Source organism: Loxodonta africana, chromosome 3 (assembly GCF_030014295.1).
Source record: "Loxodonta africana isolate mLoxAfr1 chromosome 3, mLoxAfr1.hap2, whole genome shotgun sequence".
Lineage (NCBI taxonomy): Eukaryota > Metazoa > Chordata > Mammalia > Proboscidea > Elephantidae > Loxodonta > Loxodonta africana.
The window spans coordinates 167,986,494-168,007,780 of record NC_087344.1 but is presented as its reverse complement, the minus strand read 5'-3'; the positions used below and the strand labels follow the sequence as shown (position 1 = coordinate 168,007,780).

Genomic DNA, 21,287 nt, shown 5'->3' with positions numbered 1-21,287 from the left:
GCCAGAAACCTGAATTCAGACTTGTAGCCTCCCAGACTGTGAGAGAACAGATTTCTTTTTGTTAAAGCCATCCACTTGTGGTATTTCTGTTGTAGCAGCACTAGATAACTAAGACAGTGGGCATTCTGTGGAGTGAGGAGAGAGAGGGTACAAATGGTCTTTTCTGACATTTTTCCTTAATTGTAAATCCACACCACTCCGGCAGGGGTAATTGAAAAAAATAGGGCAGACAAAAGAAAGATTTTCATTCTTCTCTTTTTCACAAGGGTACAGAGTTTTCTGATTTCTTAGCTATTTCTAGAACAAAGGCCAAACTAGTTGTGGCCCAGAAAGTCTAGATTCCAGCTTTATGGCACAGTGACTGGACTCTGCTGGCTCAGAAACTTTGTCACTTGCTGGGAGTCTTTTCGGAAAGCACCTGCCCGAGTACATATCCACCTAACTCTGTCTTCAGACCTTGACCCCAGGCTGCAGCAGAGATGGTTGATCAGGTTAACAGAGGAGGCCTGGCCTTCTGGGAATGATTCCTGCTCACCCAATGTTCTGGAGTTAGATAGTGGTGATGGATGCACAACCTTGTGAATATACTAAAAACCACTGAATTGTACACTTTAAAAGAGTGAATTTTACAGTATGTGAGTTACATTTCAATTTTTTAAATAAGTGAAGTTCCACATGCTATCGGTATGAACTTAATCTTATGGGTATTTGGGATCTAATATCTTTGAGAGAGGAGGTAAGCTAAATAAAGCAATGTTTTAAGAATTGATTGTGGGTTGAAGACTCTGAAACCTAAACTTTGATTTAGTGCTCTCATTTCTGAACACTTTTTTGGGGGGAATAGAATTCTAGGGCTGACCTTTTCTCTCAGTGCTTTGAAGATATTTTCCATTGTCTTCTGGTTGCTATTGTATTGTGGAAAAGCTTACTGTCAGTCTAATTTAGTATTTTTATAGGTAATTTGTTTTCTCTCTGGCTTCTTTGTTTCCAACTTCTGGAAACAAACACCTAAAAATGTGTGTGTGTGTGTGTGTGTGTGTGTGTGTGTGAGATCATTGAAATTTACACCTCAGTGGTTACATTAACTTGCAGATTTGACGGAGATGAAGAAGGGATTAATGAAACAGAAAAAATCTGAAGAAATTTCTTGGAATGCAACACAGAGAGACAGAGATAGAAAATATGAAGGAGAAGTTAAGAGACCCAGGAAAATAGAATGAGATGGGTTAATTTACATCTAATATTTCCAGAGAGAGGGAATAGCAAAAGCTGGAAAAAGGCAATATTCAAAGAGAAAATGTCTAAGAAATTTTCAGAATTGAGGACAAACATGAATCATTAGATTCAAAAATTAAGAATCTCAGGCAGCCAGGAAGAATAGGGGAAAAAAAATCCACGCTTAGATACATTGCTGTGTGGAAGCTGTGTGGCCCTCTATGACCTAGCCTTGGAAGTCACAGTGTCACTTCCACCATATCCATTGGTATAAGTAGTCACATTTCTGCCCAGATTCAATATGGGGGGCAGATATAGACTTCCCACCTGAAAGGAAAGAATGTGAAAGAATTTGCAGCCACATTAAGTGAGGCATTAATTATTAACACAAATACAAAAAGCCCTGTAATCCTTGGCTGTTCTTGAGGAAAGGTGGTCAACAAAGTGAACTCAAATATGTATGAACTACTTTTTTTGGATTAACATCAAAATTAAAACAAAATTTAAAGAGTATCCTGTAAGAACTTGAGGGTTCTTGAGAACACATATAGGAACTCTCAGGGGTCCAGGGACCCAATTTTAGAAACAGGGTTCTAGAGGATCATGGTGTGGCAGCCATTTATACATACTTGCTCCAGTGGAGTTATAGAAGCCCTGTCTGTTGACATGGTTCTACAGGCTAGAAGTCCATCCGCATATTCAATCCTCCATCATAAACAGTTAACATATCCAGCCATAATCATTTAACACATGTCCTTGAGGAGTTTTACATAGGCCAGGACCTAGTTGTCTTGGTTCTGATACGTATGATTAAAAGGTCAGGTTAAAAAAAAAAATTAATGGAACATTTTGATCTCATTAAAAATCAAAAGAAGCACTTCTTCGAAATATAATCTCATCAAGCCTTGCCTTATGGGCAGATGTGTGTACCTATCACCTATCAGAAACGGATTGAAAGGACATTTTGTTTCCTGGCAACAAAGCCATTTTAATCCTAAGGATATTTACAACCAATAATGAAAAAACCCTCTGTACCTGATGGGCTGGCCACAGTTATTGAGTGTCATAAATATCAATGACCAGCCTTCCTCTTGGAGAGATTAGCACTGGAGGAGAAAAAGTGGAAAAAAGGACAGGTGTTGTTCCATATATATGAGAATACTGGGATCAAAGAAGAGGGTGAGTCAGGACAGGCAGTAAACATCAAGGGGGAAATTGAGGATGATCTAACACTGTAGTTGTTGCTACAAGGCCGGAAATGTTACCCATTGAAACCCATTGCCATCGGGTCAATTCTGACTCCTAGCCACCCTATAAGACAGCATAGAACTGCCCCACAGAGTTTCCAAGGAGCGCTTGGTAGATTCAAACTGCTGACCTGCCGACCTTTAGGTTAGCAGCCGTAGCTCTTAACAGTCACCAGGGATCCTTTATTTTAGCCCTGTTTCCAGAAAGTGGAGGGAATGCCTGGGTGTCCTTTCCCTCACCAATCTCCTAGACCCTTTTTTAGCACTTAATAGTTTACAAAGAACTTTCCTGAACATAATTCCTAATCATCCTGAGAGGTTGGTATTACTTGATTTTGGGGGAACATCTATTTAACATCTTGGCAGGGCGTAATCATCCCTGTTCTATAGACAAGAGAACCAAGGCACACACAGTTTTTTTTTTTCTTTCATAATTGGTATTTTATTGGTTGTTTTGAGGATCAGCACAGAGACATCATGAACAACGTGTACACAATTCTTAATGTACGTCCCAAAAATCTAAAAAGCCATATGTAGTTAGAACTCTTTTCTAAATTCCAGCTTTAAACCTGGAGGCAAATTTTCCTTAAGAGGATATCAAACACCAATTATCTTCAGTTGCTGATAAGCTGTTACATCATAAAAAAAAAAACATAGCTTCCACTAATTCACAATTTAATTTCACACACTCTACACACTCAAACGTTCAACCTTTCACAGCACGTAACAAAGCTATTCGGAAAACTGGACCACCATGAGCAAAGATGTTACAGAAAGTACAGTGCTGACAGTGAGAGCCATAAGGAGGGAGCCATTTTCTTTAAGAAATAATTCTACTAAAAAACAACACAGAAATAGACATAATTTTAAAAGTTCATGACATATAAATGTATGACCACGACCCCAAATTGCCATTAAGTATGCTTTGTATTATAGGGTATAAAAACTGCCCCCCGATCTATGGGATGTCATGTTGACACCCAAGATAATTAGAGCCTCCCGCAACTCAACATCCCACTATTTTCTGGTTGTATCAAAAAATAAACAACCAGCAAATGACTTCACCTCTTAAAAAAAAAGCATTTATACTTAAAAAAAAGGGGGATAAGTGGGATTTCCTTCTTCTTAAAAATGTTTCTACAGCTACTAAAAAACCTGCATTTATAAAATAGCTGGTAAAAATATTCCTCTGGATTATACAAGAAGAGAGATGCAGGGACCACAGTAAAAAACAAACATTAATCAGACTTGGCTTCTTTTTCTCCTGCTTCATCAGAGGCTGGGCTGTCCTGGGTTTTAGTTTCTCCATTTTCTGCAGGTAAATCTTTCGTTTCTTGGTTAGCCACTTCAGCGTGTTTTCCTTTTGCTCCCATTTTCTATTCTGTTTGCACTTTTTTGTCTGAAGATTTATCCTTTCCTGCTGCTTTTTTTTTTTTTTTGGCTTCGTTTCCACTTTTGCAGGAGCAGGTTTAGCTGACAACCTTGCAGATCTGCTCTTGGCCTCCTCTTCACAGCCCCTTCAGCGGAGCTGACCTTCCTCTTGGGCTTCTTAGTGGTGGGGAGAGCGCATGCCTGGGGGCCACAGCACACCCAGAGGCTTCACGAAGCTAGGCTGCTTGGCCACTGCCACTCTACCCACCACCTTAGCTGCTGGGACCGGAGCTGGGGGCCATGGGAAAACCTGCACATAGAGATTTAATAACTGGTCTGTGATCATGTAGCTCAAGGGTGGCAGGATAAGATTTGAGTCTAGATCTTCGGCTGCAATCCAGAGCACCTTGCACAGCTCCAGAGCTGCTCTATAGTCATGTCCTTTTCCTACCATTCCTTCATTGAACAAATATTTATCGACACCTACTTTTGGCAATTCAATGTATTTGCAATGAAGAAGTCATTGGTCTTGCAAAATTCTATCATTCGATCTCCAGCATTGTTTCTATCACCAAGGCCATATTTTCCAACTACTGATCCTTCTTCTTTGTTTCCAACTTTTGCATTCCAATCGCCAGTAGTTATCAATGCATCTTGATTGCATGTTCCATCAATTTCAGACTGTAGCAGCTGATAAAAATCTTGTATTTCTTCATCTTTGGCCCTCGTGGCTGGTGCATAAATTGGAATAATAGTCATATTAACTGGTCTTCCTTGTAGGCGTATGGATATTATCCTATCACTGACAGTGTTGTACTTCAGGATAGATCTTGAAACGTTCTTTTTGACAATGAATGCAACACCATTCCTCTTCGAGTTGTCATTCCCAACATAGTAGACTATATGATTGTCTGATTCAAAATGGCCAATACCAGTCCATTTCAGCTCACTAATGCCTAGGCTATAGATGTTTATGTGTTCCATTTCGTTTTTGATGTTTCCAATTTTCCTAGATTCATACTTCGTACATTCCAGGTTCCGATTATTAATGGATATTTCCAGCTGTTTCTTCTCATTTTGAGTCCGTGCCACATCAGCAAAAGAAGGTCCCGAAAGCTTTACTCCATCCACGTCATTAAGGTGCAAAGGACCTCTTCAAAGTGTTGAAGAGCAAAGATGTCACCCTGAAGACTAAGGTGCGCCTGACCCAAGCCATGGTATTTTCAAGCACATCATATGCATGTGAAAGCTGGACAATGAATAAGGAAGACCGAAGAAGAATTGACGACTTTGAATTGTAGTGTTGGTGAAGAATGTTGAATATACCATGGACTGCCAGAAGAATGAACAAATCTGTCTTGGAAGAAGTGCAGCCAGAATGCTCCTTAGAGGCAAGGATGATGAGACTACGTCTTACATACTTTGGACATGTTGTCAGGAGGGATCAGTCCCTGGAGAAGGACATCATGATTGGCAGAGTACAGGATCAGCGGAAAAGAGGAAGACCCTCAACAAGGTGGATTGACACAGTGGCTACAACAATGAGCTCAAGCATAATAACGATTGTAAGGATGGCGCAGGACCAGGCAGTGTTTCGTTCTTTTGTGCATAGGGTTGCTATGAGTCAGAGCCAACTCGACGGCACCTAACAACAACAACTGATGGCAAGACTTGTCTTATGTCCTTTGGACATGTTATCGAGAGAGACCAGTCCCTGGAGAAGGACATCATGCTTAGTAAGTCAGAGGGTCAGCAAAAAAGAGAAAGACCCTCAACGAGATGGATTGACACACTGCCTGCAACAATGGGCTCAAACGTAACAATGGTGAGGGTGGTGCAGGACCGGGCAGTGTTTTGTTCTGTTGTACATAGGGTCACTGCCAGTTGGAACTGACTTGATGACAGCTGGTAACAACGACAACAACATTGTGTGTCAGACACTGCTCTGGGCTCTTGGAATACACCAATAAATAAAAATAAAGCTTATTAGATGTAAACTGTGGAGCTTACATCCAAACGAATGCAGGCAGGGGCAGAAATAGACTATAAGCAATGAATAAGTAAGTTCTAAAGTGTGTTTGAAGGCGGTAAGTGCTATGGGAAAAAAGAAAAATTGATTAGGATTCAGGGGATCAATAAATAGTTCAGGGGTGGAGGGGATCAAATTACGACTGTAACCAGGGAGGTGAAGGTAATAATATCAAGTAATGCTTCAGGAGGATTCTGTGAGGGCTAAAGGAGAAGATGCTTGTGAAGTGCCCAGCCCAGAGCCTAGCACACAGGTGCTCACAGGGGCTCACTTAAGGTAGCTGTTACTACCACACCAGTCCCAGCTCCCCATTAGGCTGGCCAGTGTCTCCCAGCAGCCCCCAGGCCAAGGCTCTGCCCCAAAAGGACAGGCAGCTTGAGTTATAGACAGATTGGACAGCAGGGTCAGGGTCCTGCCTGACCCAGAGCATAGTGGCACAAACTGCCCCAGCTGGGCAAGGGGACCCAGTGTCTGTTTTGTGTGGTGTGCCCATGGCCAAACCAGTAGGGCAGGCTCCTGCTGGGATGACCAGGTACTAAAAGCCCTGCTGTTTTGATGAAAATGCAAGCTGGAAGCCCCGAGTGGAATAGAAAAATACTGAAAGAGGTGCAATGGTGAGGCCAGGGTTCCCCACACACCTTCAGACGGGGAGCCCCAGCTCTTCTGGCACCGTGTTGCTAGGCAACAGCACACACCTTGAGGACTGCCATCAGGGGCCAGTCCGCTTGGGTTCTGTTTGCTTTGGCTGCTGGGTCTGGTGCCTGCTCTGGCAGAGAGTGGGTAGAGGAGATGCTTAACAATACGGGTGATAAAAGGAAGGCTAAAACGGCATCCTTGACCCCCTGAGTCTGCCTCAGTGCCTGCAATTCCACCTTTAGAGATCTATTCTTTCAAGTAAAGTCTGTGACTCGCAAACTTTGTGTGTGTGAAGCTGTTGGTTCAAACAAAATCTTAACTTAGAGTCATAAACATGTAAAAAAGTTTAAAAAAACAATGTTGCTCTGTTAAAAGCAGAGTCCCCACTCTCCCTTCTAAGGTGACTGGCTTTCTAAACCCATAGGCTCTGGAGGATAATTTGAAAATCACTGGTTAAAGTGTTTCAGCCCCCTGTTAAAAAGTGGGCATCATTGGTTTGGTAAATATTAAGCTATTTTTAAATTGTTGTTAAGTGCCCTCAAGTTGGTTTCAACTCATAGTGACCCTGTGTACAACAGAACAAAACACTGCCCAGTCCTGCACCAGCCTCCAGTCGTTGTTATGCTTGAGCCCATTGTTGCAGCCACAGTGTCACTCCATCTCATTGAGGGTCTTCCTCTTTTCACTGACCCTCTACTTTACCAAGCATGATGTCCTTCTCCAGGGACTGATCCCTCCTGATAACATGTCCAAAGTATGTGAGATGTAGTCTCACCATCCTCGCTTCTAAGGAGCATTCTGGTTGCACTTCTTCTAAGATAGATTGGTTTGTTCTTTCTGTAGTCCATGGTATATTCGATATTCTTTGCCAATACCACAATTCAAAGGCATCAGTTCTTCTTCAGTCTTCCTTATTTATTGTCCAACTTTCACATGCATATGAGGCTATTGAAAACACCATGGCTTGGGTCAGGTGCACTTTAGTCTTCAAGGTGACATCTTTGCTTTTTAACACTTTAAAGAGGTCTTTTGCAGCAAATTTGCCCAATGCAATATGTCTTTTGATTTCTTGACTGATGCTTCCCTGTGGGTGTTGATTATGGATCCAAGTAAAATGAAATCTCTGACAACTTCAATCTTTTCTCCATTTATCAAGATGTTGCTTACTGGTCCAGTTGTGAGGACTTTTGTTTTCTTTATGTTGAGGTGTAATTCTTACTGAAGGCTGTGGTCTTGGCTCTTCATCAGTAAGTGCTTCAAGTCTTCTTCACTTTCAGCAAGCAAGGATGTGTCATCTGCATATTGCAAGTAGTTAATGAGTTTTCCTCCAATCCTGATGCCACATGCTTCACATAGTCCAGCTTCTCAGATTATTTGCTCAGCATACAGATTGAATAAACATGGTAAAAAGATAGAACCCTGACATACACCTTTCCTGACTTTAAACCACTAGTATCCCCTTGTTCTGTTCAAACAACAGCCTCTTGGTCTATGTACAGGTTCCTCATGAGCACAATTAAGTGTTCTGGTATTCCCATTCTTAGCAATGTTATCCATCATTTGTTATGATCCACACAGTCGAATGCCTTTGCATAGTCAATAAAACACAGGTAAACATCTTTCTTGTATTCTCTGCTTTCAGCCAGGATCCATCTGACATCAGTAATGATATTTTTTTTTAATGTGCATTATATCAGCTTTTTCTATGTGGAGAGAAAGGGAAACAAAAGACCCCTGAGTTGACAAAAACTGCACATACCTTAAATTCTGCATTGGTTTTATGGGGAGGTGGTCTGTGGACCATTGGTTAATGACCTCTGCCTTGTGAGGGGTTATCTGGTTTATTAAGGAGCCCTGGTGGCGTAACTAATTAAGCACTGGCTGCTATCTGCAAGGTTGGCGATTCGAACCCACAGTGGCTCTCTGGGAGAAAAGACCTGGTGATCTGCTTCTATAAAGATTAAAGCCTGGAAAACCCTATGGGGCAGTTCTGCTCCGTCACATGGGGTTGCTATGAATCGAAATCTCCTCAAAGACACCTAACAACAAGATCAACATCTAGGGTTTTTTTGCAAATGAGATAAATTCTTAACTTGGGGCATGGAAGAGTGAGTTTTGAAAGGCGGAAGGAGAAAAAGATCTATAGGAGAATCAGAACCTCGTGGGTAAAGCCCAGGGATTTGTATTTTTAACACGATCTCCAGGTAGTTTGGGTATTATTATTATTGTAAAAATGTGCATAACACAACATTTGCCAGTTCAACATTTTTCAGGAGTACAATTCGGTGACATCAATCACATTAAACATTTTATGCTACCATCACCCATAATCGTTGCCAAATTTCCCATCACCGTAAACAAACACTCGCTGTTTCCTAAATCCAGGCAGTTTTGATCATCATACAGAGGTAGGCACCAAAGGTCTAGAACTGGTACATCCAGGCCCTAGGACCCAGGAGGCAGCTGTGAGGTCCTAGCCCTGTGAGGGTAGAAGAAGGGAGGCACCCTGCTGACCACCCCGCCTCCCCAGAACAATAGGAAAGGTCCTGTCCCCTCCCCTCCACCCTTCACAATGGGACCAGGTCACTATGCCCCTGAGTCTCAACCATCATCCACCCAAAAACCTCTGTGGGGACACCCAAAGCAAAAAGGACAAGGAGTTGGGGGAACCATCCAGCTAGGGCTGAGCCTTAAAGCAAGTCTCACTGGGGGCTGATATTTCAAATTCTGACATTTCTCCCTGATTTTTCATGTTCTTTTCTAAGTGGAAAGAGCCCGTGGCGCAGTGGTTAGAGTAATCAACTGCTAACTGAAAGGTTGGCAGTTTGAAACCACCCACGGCTCCACAGGAGAAAAGATGTGGCAGTCTGCTTCCGTAAAGATTTACAGCCTCGGAACCCTATGGGGGCACTATGAGTCGGAATCGACTCCAGGGCAGTGGATTTGGTTTGAGTCTAAGTGGATCCTGTCCTTACTTCTCTTCGAAAGGCTAGTCTCTCCCTCCTATCCAGGAACTTTCGGAGGAGGCCAGAGGTCACAAGGGCTTCCACTAATTGGGCTTGACTAATGGGATTTCTCCTGTCTAGGTAGTGTGCTTTCCAAGCAGAGAAGTATTTGCAACTAAGTCAACAAATACCTACTGACCCCATTGTACCAGGCTCAGGGGTGTTTGCCCGGCCTGCACTGCCCCCATTTCGACATTCTCCCAAAAAGACCTGTTTTGCAGGGACTGTGAGAAGGGAGGGGGGTGAGCCAGCAGGCCACGCAAGAGCAGGAGGCGTCTCCTCCAGACCCCGAGGCCTCTAGTCAAAGTCCGGGTTTACTTAAGAACCTGTTTCTTGACACAGGCCCTGTCCCAGCCAAGACAAACCCAAGACATGCCGGATCCCTGACTTCCTTGGGTGGTTGTGACTTCATGCAGCAGTGGCTCGATGATTTTAGGACTCAGAATTGAGGCATCTGTTTGGCTCTGTGTTCTCTCTGCGGGATGGTGTTGGCCGGGGGGCTGCCCCCCAACAGTCTGTGGACAGTAATTGTTATCCCTGTTAATGTTTTACTCAGTGTACCCATTTGTCAAAATTGTACAGTTAAGATTTGTGCATTTCAATGTATATAAATTTTACCTAAAGCTGTAAAGAACTATAAAATATAACAATAGCCTACAGTGGGAAGAGGGATGGAGATAGATGAAACGAGAATGGCAGAAGTTGATAAACATTGAAGCTGGGGGTTCACTATGCAACTCTGTTTTAAATATGTATGCATATATTTGAAATTTCCCATAATAAAATTTTAAATAAAAGGCTTAGGGGGCGTCTGTTGTTTTCTCTTAAGGAGTCCTTTTTGCGCAGTGGTTAAGCACTCAACTGGCTTCCGTGAAGATTTCCAGCCTTGGAAACCCTATGGGACAGTTCTACTCTGTCCTATAGGGTTGCTATGTGTCGGAATCCACCACAGCAATGGGTTTTGGTTGTTTTCTCTTAGAAATCTTCCTTCCTGATCAAGAATCTTTGAAAAAAATTTCATACTCTTTAACCTAGTAATTCCACTTCTTGGAATTTATCCAAAGGAAATAATCAGAGGTACACAGAAAGCTTCACTGCAGTGCTATTTAAAATAAGGGAAAATCGGACAAAACTCCATGTCCAGCAATAGGAGAATGGTTAAAGAAACAATGTACAACCATTAAAAACAAACAAACAAGCCAACCCATTGCTGTCAAGTCAATTCTGACTCATGGCAACTCTATAGGACACCGTAGAAGTGCCCCAGTGGGTTTCCAATGAGTGGCTGGTGGATTTGAACCACCGACCTTTTGGTTAGCAGCCAAGTTCTCAGCCACTGTGCCACCAGGGTTCCACAACCACTAAAGACATAAGGAAATGCTTGTGACCTAAAATTATATGAAGAAAAAAAAATCAGAATACAAAACTGTATATACCATATAGTCTTCATTTTGTCTTTGAGAATGCATATCCATGTGTAGGAGAAGAACCCGGAAACGATAGAGCAGAAGGTTGAAAGCAGTTATCTCTGCTTCGTGGGCTTACATCAGATTTTAATTTTCTTCCTTGTTCTAGTCTGTATTTCCATCTTTTCTACAATTAACATGTACTATTTTGGCAATGGTTTAAAAAAAAAAAAACTAAGCCATGCTATTTTGAAAAAAAGAGGGGGAGGGGGTAGACAGAATGACAGATTTCCATCCATGTTCCAGTCACAAAAAAATGGAACTGGAAGGAATCTTAGAAATTAGAAGTTGCCTGAGTCCAACTCTCATCTTACAGATGAGAAGACTGAGGTCCAGAGAAGTTGAATGGCCCCCTACACCAGAAATTCTTTCCCCTCCTCCCACTGTCTCCCAGGCTGCTCATTTTAGTGCCCCCTGAGCCCTCACTACCTCCAAGGACCTTTGGAGCCCTGGGAGTGCCCGTGTTAACCCCAGAGATGCACTTGGGGAGCAGATCTTTGACTCTCTGGGTAGTCCGAGCCCGTTGTCAGCATCCTTGGCTAGCTGGGCTAGAGAAAGGACAAGGCCAGTGGGACAGTACCAGGCTCTGCCACCTGATCGCTCAGTGCTTTTCCTGGAACGGTTCTGGCCGACCATCTCTGTCTTCTCAGCTCTGCTATTGCAGAGATTACTTCTAAACAACTAGGCTAAATGTTTGCAAGCGCTGGTTTTTCATGGCTTTCAAACCACCAGACCTGTTCCGACTCATAGCAACCCTATAGAACAGAGTAGAACTGCTCCATAGGGTTTCCAAGGAGCAACTGGTGGATTCGAACTGCTGACCTCTTGGTTAGCAGCTGAGCTCAAAACCACTTGGCCACCAGGGCTCCAATTCTTAAACCACCATCATTTGTAAAAGAAACAGCGCAGTTCTCTTGAGCATTGTGCTCTTTTAAGAACTATTTATATGGGATCAGACTGACAACAGTAACTCCAAAGATTAAATATGAAATTTAGGAGGCAGTGGGTTTATGTTAATGGAGGGAGGAACAATCAGAAAAAGAGGGTGAGAAGGGGTGCACAACTCAAAGAATGTAATCAGTGTCACTGAATTGCACGCGTAGAAATTGTTGAACTGGTCTATGTTCTGCTGTGTATATTCTCCACAACAACAACAAATAAAATAAACAGTGTAGTTCAATGGTTACTGTCAGGTTACAGTCAGAGGTGTAAAACTGTGTGAGTCCTTAGACATCAAGAACCTTCTCTGGAGAAAGTGGGGGTGAGCAAGAGCTTACAATGACAAGAGAACAGCAGAAGACGAGAAAATAGCTTGTTCATTTGTGATGTGTTTAAGGTCTGTCTCTTCCCTACAGCTGCTGCGTTTTGCAAATGGTTAAGCACTTGGCTGCTAACAAAAATGTTGGTGGTTCAAGTCCACCAGAAGGTACCTTGGAAGAGAGGCCTGGTGGTCTACTTCCAAAAAAACTGAAAACCCTGTGGAGCACAGCTCTACTCTGACACACATGGGGGGTGGCCATGAGTTGAACCAACTCAAAGATTACTGGTATTTTTTTTTTTCCTCTGTACCCTATCCTTCTCCCTTCCCCAAGCACCGCCCCCCCACCTCCACCCCACATACACATACTATAAGCTCCTTAAAGGCTGGGACTTTGTCTCAAACACCTCTGCTTCACCAGAACCTAGCCCATAATAAACCAAAAAACCAAATCCATTGTCGTCCGAGTTGATTGTAGCTCATAGCGACCCCCATGCATTACAGAGTAGAACTGAACTCCATAGGGTTTTCTTGGCTGTAGTCTTCATGGAAGCAGATAATGGGCCCTCAATAAATACTTGTTGAAGGAATGAAGATTATTTACCTAGAATGTGGAAGACCTGACTTGTTCTAAATTAACAATGTTTCCAGAGTTTTAACTCTCTAATTCCAAAAGTACAGGATATTTGAAAAAATATTTTTTGGCCCTTAATATTTATTTGTACAACTGCAATTCAGTGCTTCAAACAGTTGTTAATAACAAAGACACAAGCATCTGGTTACCACGTTCCCAGTGAGACTGCCATGATGTTCCTCCCTGACTGCTGCCTTCTACCCCTCCCTCTTGGGAGTCTCTTGAACTTGGCCAAAAAGCCAACTGGGTGATAGTTTAAAAACATATACCAGTATTTTTATGCAAATAATGAGCTTGTTCTACTTTTTTTTTTTTTTGCCAAACTGAGTCTCCCCCCCCCACCAGGTATCTTCATCATCGCACTATGCTAATTTTTTCTTGTCGATTAAAAAAAAATTAGCATATCATGCTTACAAAAATATCTGGGGGAAGAGGAGGGTGAGGTTGGCAAACAAACAAACAAATATAGAATGTGTACATTACTTGTATAAAAATATGGTATATACTTAGGGAAAAGAAATCAATTTTGGAGATTTTTTTTCCTTAATTTTACACTCCCAGATCAGCAGACTTCTACTCTCTGAGGCACTTAATAGGATAACTCTGAGATTGAGCATGCTCTCCAGCGCCTGTGGCATAACCTACTATTTTTGTTGTGGTGGTGTGGTAAAAATATACACAACAAAACCTTCACACATTCAACAATTTATACATATATAATTCATTGACCTTGATTCATTGATTACATTCTTTGTGTTGTACAATCATTATTGCTATCCTTTTCCAAATTATTCTACCACCATTAATATAAACTCAATGCCCCCTAAGGAAAAACTCTCCCTTACCCTCTCTCTCCCACTTCTGGTAACCACTAATAATCTTTGGTTTCTACATATTTGCTTATTTTGTATAAGTGATATCATTAAGTATTTGTCCTTTGGTGGATTGCTGGGTCATATGGTAGTTCTGTGTTCTCCTTTTTGTGGAACCTCCAAGCTGTTTTCCACAGAGGCTGTACATTTCACATTCCCACCAGCAGTGGATGAGAGTTTCAGTTTCTTCACAACCTCACCAATGCCTGTTGTTGTCTGTTGTTTGTTTTGTGTTTTATCATTGCCATTCTGCCAGGAGTGAGGTGGTATCTCATTGTGGTTTTGATTTGCATCTCCCTAATGGCTAATGTCGACGGCACTGGGTTTAATGGCTAATGACTTTGAGCATCATTTCATGTGCTCGCTGGCCATTTGAACATCTTCTTTGGAGAAATGTCTGTTCAAGTCCTTTGCCCATTTTTTGATTGAGTTGTTTGTCTTCTTGTTGTTAAGTAATAACCTTCATTTTTATTACAACAGTGGATTTTGGTTGAGGTGGGGACAGGTAGGTAGAGCTAGGAAGTAAGGAGAAGGTTATTTCCCAGCTGCTTCACTTTCCTGCCCCACCCCTCCCTAATCCCTAAGTGCCCTTATCTCCCCGCCATTCCACCTCCTACTTATCCAGGGAGAGCAACAGATTGGCCTAGCACAGGTCACATATCCATTCCTTGGCAAAGGAGGATTTGCCACCTCATTTGACAATCCCACCAAGACCATGTATAGTAAGGAGGGAGTATATCCTCCCAAAGAGGCACTGTTACCAAAAGAGGGGGACGGAATGGACCTGGGGAGGCAAAAACAACAGGTGTCCACTATAGGGGAGGTCCTCAAAGTAGGTTCAAGTTGCCTTCCAGATTTCCTTATCCAAACAGCTTTGGGTATGAGACTTTTTTTTTTTAATTACCTTCTTATCCTTGTTTTGTGTGTGTGTGTGTTTTAGGTGAAAGTTTACAGTGCAAATGAGTTTCTCATTCAAAAACTTACACACAAATTGTTTTGTGATGTTGGTTGCAATCCCTGCAATGTGTCAGCACCTGGATTCCCCTTGTTCATTCTTCCAGGTTTCCTGTCCCTTCCTGCCTTCTCATCTTTGATTTTGGGCAGATATTCCCCATTTGATCTCCTATACTTGATTGAACTAAGAAGTGCTGTTGTTTGTTTTGTAAGCCTATCTAATCTTTGACAAAAAGGTAGACTAGAGTCTTTTCTCCTTGGGCCTCGTTGGCAAAGTTTTTAATACTCTTGGCTTTCCTCGCAAAGTTTTCAGCTGTTTGGGAGCCAGTGCGCATCTCCAGACACACTTTGTGAACGTGATAGGAACCTACACAGGCTGCTTTGAAATTGCAGCAACCTTGAGCACAGACTCAGGACTCAGAGAGCCTGATTCCATTGTGGCTTGTTAATCTCCCAGCTGTGGGGCCTTGAGCAAGTGACTATACCTCTCAGCACCTCGGTGTTCTCATCTGTAAAGTCATAAACAATAGTACGTGTCTCATTGGGTTGTTTCAAAGATTACAAAACCTACTGTGCTAAGTATTTGACCTACATCATCTTATTTATACTCACAACCAGCCTATGTGTACACTGGAAAAAAGCACCCTTTTTGGGGGGTGGATGCAGCCCCACAATCGGGCACACCCCCTAGTATGCAGAGCTCAAGCTAGACTTCAACTTCCACTCACGCCTTAAGCTAGGTACCTTTGTGAATAGCCTGCACAACTGTTCACAGCAGCCCTGCCTACCGGGCAGGTATTTGAATATCCCCGTTTTTACAATGAGGAAACCATGACTTGGAAAAGTTGAGCACGGTGTAGCAATGGGGTGGTGGATTCACTTCTAACTTGCCTGTTTCCTTACAGTACCCCAGTCCTCATGGACCTCCTTACCACCTGTGTTGTGACCACATCCCTTTCACCAGCTCATCAGCGCACTTCTATATCTTTCATAGGGGATGGCAACCAAATACATCTCTAGCGATTAACCCATAGATTACCACCAATCTCTGTGAAGTCATCCTGTCTTGGCAATTTCAGGAGTCCAAAATATTGTGAGTCTGAGTGAATCCTTCTTCATCCTCTAGAACTGAGAGATCAGTCTTACCAACAGATAGCACAATATGAGGCAAAGCAGATTCCAGTTTCAGGATTTTTTTTCTTTCGAATATGCCTAGAAGCATTACGTGGCTGAGAGATATTAGGGGAGGGTTTTCTCCCATTGCCATAGAGTCAGTTCTGACTCATATAGGACAGAGCAGAACTGCCCATAGGATTTCCTAGGCTGAAATCTTTACAGGAGCAGACCGCCACATCTCTTTCCCTTGGAGAGGATGGTGGGTTAGAACAGCCAAGGGCTTAATCACTGCACCACCAGGGCTCCTTAGAGGAGGGTGAGTTAACTAAACCCCTTCTTCCTCCATTTTTAAACACTCTGTGATCCTCACATCTCGCAGCATGTTTTCTCCTTTTCAAAATGGGCAATTGAGAGCTAAGGCCACAATGATACTCTAAGTAACCTATAAGTTTTCTTTACCTGTACCAGCTGTACTGGTCTCTTTCCAAAGGGTTGCAGGGCCTTCTCGGCTCTTGTGGCCTTGGACTCCCTCCTCTTCTTTGTTCCCTTGGGGAATGGCCTTCAGCCTGCAGGACAGCAGCTGGGGGAGCTGCCTGGTGCTTTGGGTCTACAACTTTCTTTTTTTTTTTTTTTTATTGTACTTTAGATGAATGTTTACAGAACTAGTTTCTCATTAAACGGTATGCATTGTTTTATGACATAGGTTGACAACCTCACAACATGTCAACACTCTCCTTTTTCAACCTTGGATTCCCTTTCCTTCCTGTCTTCTAGTCCTTGCCCCTGGGCTTGTGTGCCCTTTTAGTCTTGTTTTGTTTTATTGGTCTGTCTAATCTTTGGCTAAAGAGTGGACTCAGGAGTGACTTCATTACTGAGCTAAAAGGGTATCTGGGAGCCATACTCTTGGGGTTTCTCCAGTCTCTGTCAAACTGGTAATCCTGGTCTTTTCTTGTGAGTCAGAATTTTGTTCTATATTTTCCTCCAGCTCTATCTGGGACCATCTATTGTGATCCCTGTAAGAGTAGTCAGTGGTGGTAGCCGGGCACCATCTAGTTGTACTAGACTCAGTCTGGTGGAGGCCTTGGTAGATATGGTCTATTAGTCCTTTGGGCTAATCTTTCCCCTGTAGCTTTAGTTTTCTTCATTCTTCCTTGCTCCCGAAGAGGGGAGACCAGTGTTGTGTCTTAGATGGCTGCTCACAGGCTTTTAAGACCCCAGATGCTACTCACCAAAGTAGAATGTAGAACATTTGCTTTATAAAATATGATGTGCCAATTGAGCCAGATATTCCTCGAGACCATGGTCTCCACAGCCCTCAGCCCAGCAATTAGTTCCTTCAGGGGGTTTGGATGTGTCTCTGGAATTTCCATGACTTTGCCTTGTACAGGTTGTGCTGGCTTCCCCAGTATTGTGTTCTGTCTTACCCTTCACCAAAGTTACCACTTATCTATTGTCTATTTAGTGTTTTTCCATTGCTTCTCTTGCAACCATCAAAGATTGTTTCTTTTTGTGTGTAAACCTTTTCATGAGTTTTTACAATACTGGTCTCATACAATATTTGTCTTTTTGTGATTGACTTATTTCACTCAACATAATGACTTCCAGATTCATCCATGTTATGAGATGCTTCACAGATTCATCATTGTTCTTTATCATGCAACTTTCTTTCTTGCTCCTTATCTCAGTCGGAGTGAACTTGACAGGCTAGTTCCACTAGCTGAGAGATTTTTAGGTAATTTTCTTTTTTTGCCTGTTACAAACATAAAAATCAAAGTCCAGATGTCTGGCACGCGTATCTTTAGTTTAATAAAGAGTTTTCTTACAGTTGTTTTGTGATGTATGCTTATCTATCTGTGGGGTATGTGCTTGAAGACATATAATCCTTGTAAAAATTATATATAAGTTCTGATGTAGAAATTGCTTTTCAGGACTCCATAAACACAGCCCGCATTGCTGTCAGACTTTCCATTGGTGTCACCTCCTAAAAGACTTTCTCTCTCTTTCTGACTTGGAATACATTGCATTGGCTTGATTGCTCCAGGGTGTGGACCCCAATTGGGTAACACCTTCCCCTTCTTTCCTTGATGGGTTTGCATTGACAATTGCGATTTGGGTGTTGTCTTATTCATCTAGTGCTGCTATAACAGAAAGTCCACGAGTGGATCCCTTCATCAAACAGAAGTTTATTCTCTCACAGTCTAGTAGGCTAGAAGTCCAAATTCAAGGCTTCAGCTCCAGGGGGAAGCTTACTCTGTCGGCTCTGGAAGAAAGTCCTTGTCATCTATCTTCCCCTGGAGTAGGAGCCGCTCCACACAGGAACTCCAGGTCCAAAGGATGCGCTCTGCTCCCAGCTCTACTTTCTTGGTGGTATGAAGTCCCCAACTCTCTGCTTGCTTCCCTTTCCTTTTACCTCTTATAAGACAAAAGGCCACACCCCAGGGAAATTCCTTTTATGGATCAGGGACATGACTTTAGTAAGGGTGTTACAATCCCACTCTAATCCACTTTAACATAAAATTACAATTGTGTAATGGAAGACAACCACACAATACTAGGAATCATGGCCTAGCCAAGTTGACACATATTTTGGGGGGCACAATTCAATCCATGACAGATGTGTATCATATAATTGTGCATAGGGGAGGAAGGAATTGTGTGCCAGACAAAGATACTGAATGTTGTTGTGTGTCACCTTTGTGAATCTGTATATCATGCAGACTACACACTTTCAAAGACAGATCACTCCTTTAAATCAAGGTACTGCTGGAAAATTGCTTTATCCCCAGAGCACTGAATATAATTCAGTAGTCCTGCCAGTTATATCCCTGATTTAACTGTCTCTCTAAACTTAGGTCTTGAATGGTGAGATCTCAAAGGATAGCTGCAACAGAGCCAGCCACCTTGGATGGTGTCAATATCCCCAAATGGCGTGGAGTACATTAGCACATATTTAAAGGGAAAGGCCTGGAAACCCTGGCAGCGTAGTAGTTAGGAGCTACAGCTGCTAACTGAAATGTTGGCAGTTCGAATCCACCAGGCACTCCTTGGAAACTCTGTGGGACAGTTCTACTCTGTCCTATAGGGTCACTATGAGTCAGAATCAACTCGACAGCAATAGGTTTGATTTGGTTTTCTAAGGCTTGCAACCACCATTTTCCCAACAGACTTCCCACTCGAGTGGGACCCAGGGGCAACAAATGAAAGAAGATGAAAAGAAATGGACTTGGCCCATGTGCCTCCAAAAGGCCAAATATAGTCAGAATGAACTGAAATCATCTGATCGGACAGATTAGATGTTTTAACACCAATTCTGAAACCTCAGAAGTGAGCCTGGCTACTGGCAAACAGCCAACACTGTCATATTTAATTTTTAGATTTTGGCTGTTAGATCTGGCCCAGTTTTGTGTTTGATCAGATGTATGGGAGTGGAGAAGGGTCCTAGCTCAGTGACTTACCAGCTGTGTGACCTTGGACAGGCCATTCACCCAGTTGAGAGTCAATTTTCTCATCTGTACAATGAAAGAAACAATTCCTGCTCTGCTTGCCTTGTGGGGTGTTGTGAAGGCCAAATGAGATGATGTTTGGGAACTGGAAAAACACTATGCAAATGACTGGCATAATTAGGCTCACAGGCAGAACATTAAATCCTTTTTGCCTTGTTCACTCAGTTCTCCACTTAATTTACATGCTGTGGATTTTTACCCTTCATTCTTGCAACAAAACCCTTTTGGGAGTATCATTTTCAGACCAAGAATTTTTGTGAGATACATGTCGCTGCCTTATTTATCCTCAGAGTCCTCTGGGATAAAGAAAAGACTGGGATTATGAGGAAAAACAAACCCAGAGAGATGGTAGCCCAAGGGCACAAAGAATCCCATCCTGACCTTTCTTTCCGAGATGGCCAGAGCAGTCACCTTCGAGTAGATTCTGATGCATGGCCCCATGTGTGTCAGAGTAGAACTGTGCTCCATACGGTTCTCAGTAGCTGATTTTTTTCAAAAGCAGACCACCAGGCCTTTCTTCCAAGGTGCCTCTGGGTGGATTTGAACCTCCAACCTTTCAGTTAGCAGCCGAGCACATTAACAGTTTGCACTACCCAAGACTTCATTATTAGATTATCAACTCCAAATCTGTCTCCTTTTTCATCTCAGCTCCTTGCACTTATACGTGTTAGGCAATCATGCATTCATGTGGGCTGAAAGGGAACATTAATTTTATTTTCCTTATGGATTCAGTAATACAAAGTACCTCTGGGCCTGGATGTAGTTTTAGGTTCAGTGCAGATTCTAAAATACTTGTCAGAGCCAAAATCATTAATTCCATGCTCTGTCGTTTATTACAAGATTTAAAAGAGTAAGAAATGTTAAAGGGCATTTGGCATGTCTGTTGTGTTTTCTTTCTCCCAAGTAGTGCTTTTTTTGTTATTTTCTTGCTGTTATGGATTTAGTGTTTGATTTGGCTGCTTCATTGTTGCTATTCAGTTTCTCCGTAGTTCAAGTTGTTGTTGTGTGCCATCAAGTAGATTATGACTCATAGTGACCCTATAGGACAGACTGCAGCCGCCTCATAGGGTTTCCTAGGGTGTAATCTTTACGGAAGCAGACTGCCACACCTTTCTTAAGAAGAGTGGCTGGTGGGTTCAAACCACCTACCTTTCAGTTGGCAGCCAAGCACTTAACCGGTATGCCACCAGGGCTCCTTTTAATTCAGGTAAAGCAACTGAGCTGTGAGTTTCCCACTGTGCAGGGAAATTAGGCATAGACAGGCTCACATGTTGAGAGTACATCACCTTCCTGGGCTAAAGATCACACTTTCATCAAACACAAGGAGGAATTGTAGTCTTTCTTGGCAGAAGGGAGCACAAGGAACACAGGGAACCAGAAGTACAGCTTCCATGCAATCCTTTGTAGATTTTTCATGGACTAGTTCTTTTTTTTCTAGTTCTTACTTTTTTGTTGTTGTTTGTTTAGTTCTTACATTTAGGATCTCCTTGCTCATCGACTCTACCGTTTGGGGCAAGAAACACCACCTGTTCTACCCTGCTCTTTAGTTACCTTCCTGTATCCCTCTGGTCCATCAGGACTTTATTTGTACACAACAGCAAAGAAAGCCACACAAGAAATGGATTTCTAGGGACTAGGTCAAGTCCCCAGGTGGTGCAAATGGTTTGCACTCGACAACTAACCTCAAGGGTGGTCGTTCAAATCCACTTGGTGATGCCACAGAATAAAGGCCTGGTTTTTTTTTTTAATCTTCTTCCATAAAGGTGACAGCCAAGAAAACCCTATGGAGTAGTTCCACTCTGTAACACATGGGGTTACCTTGAGTTGGAATCCACTCAAAGGCAGCAGGTTTAGGGACTAAATTATCGCCGGATGGGGAGGAGTGGTCCAAATTACTATGGTCACTGTACATGCCTCCCAAAAACCACTTTGGCCGCAGGATGCCTTGCTCTCCCCTAGGGATCCAAGAGCCCACTACTGT

At 42.6% G+C, this 21,287-nt stretch overlaps 1 pseudogene; it reads right to left on the bottom strand.

The window, feature by feature from the left end:
- Nucleotides 1-1,614: 1,614 nt before the first annotated feature.
- Nucleotides 1,615-4,287, bottom strand: LOC104845855 (non-histone chromosomal protein HMG-14-like; annotated as a pseudogene).
- Nucleotides 4,288-21,287: the final 17,000 nt, after the last annotated feature.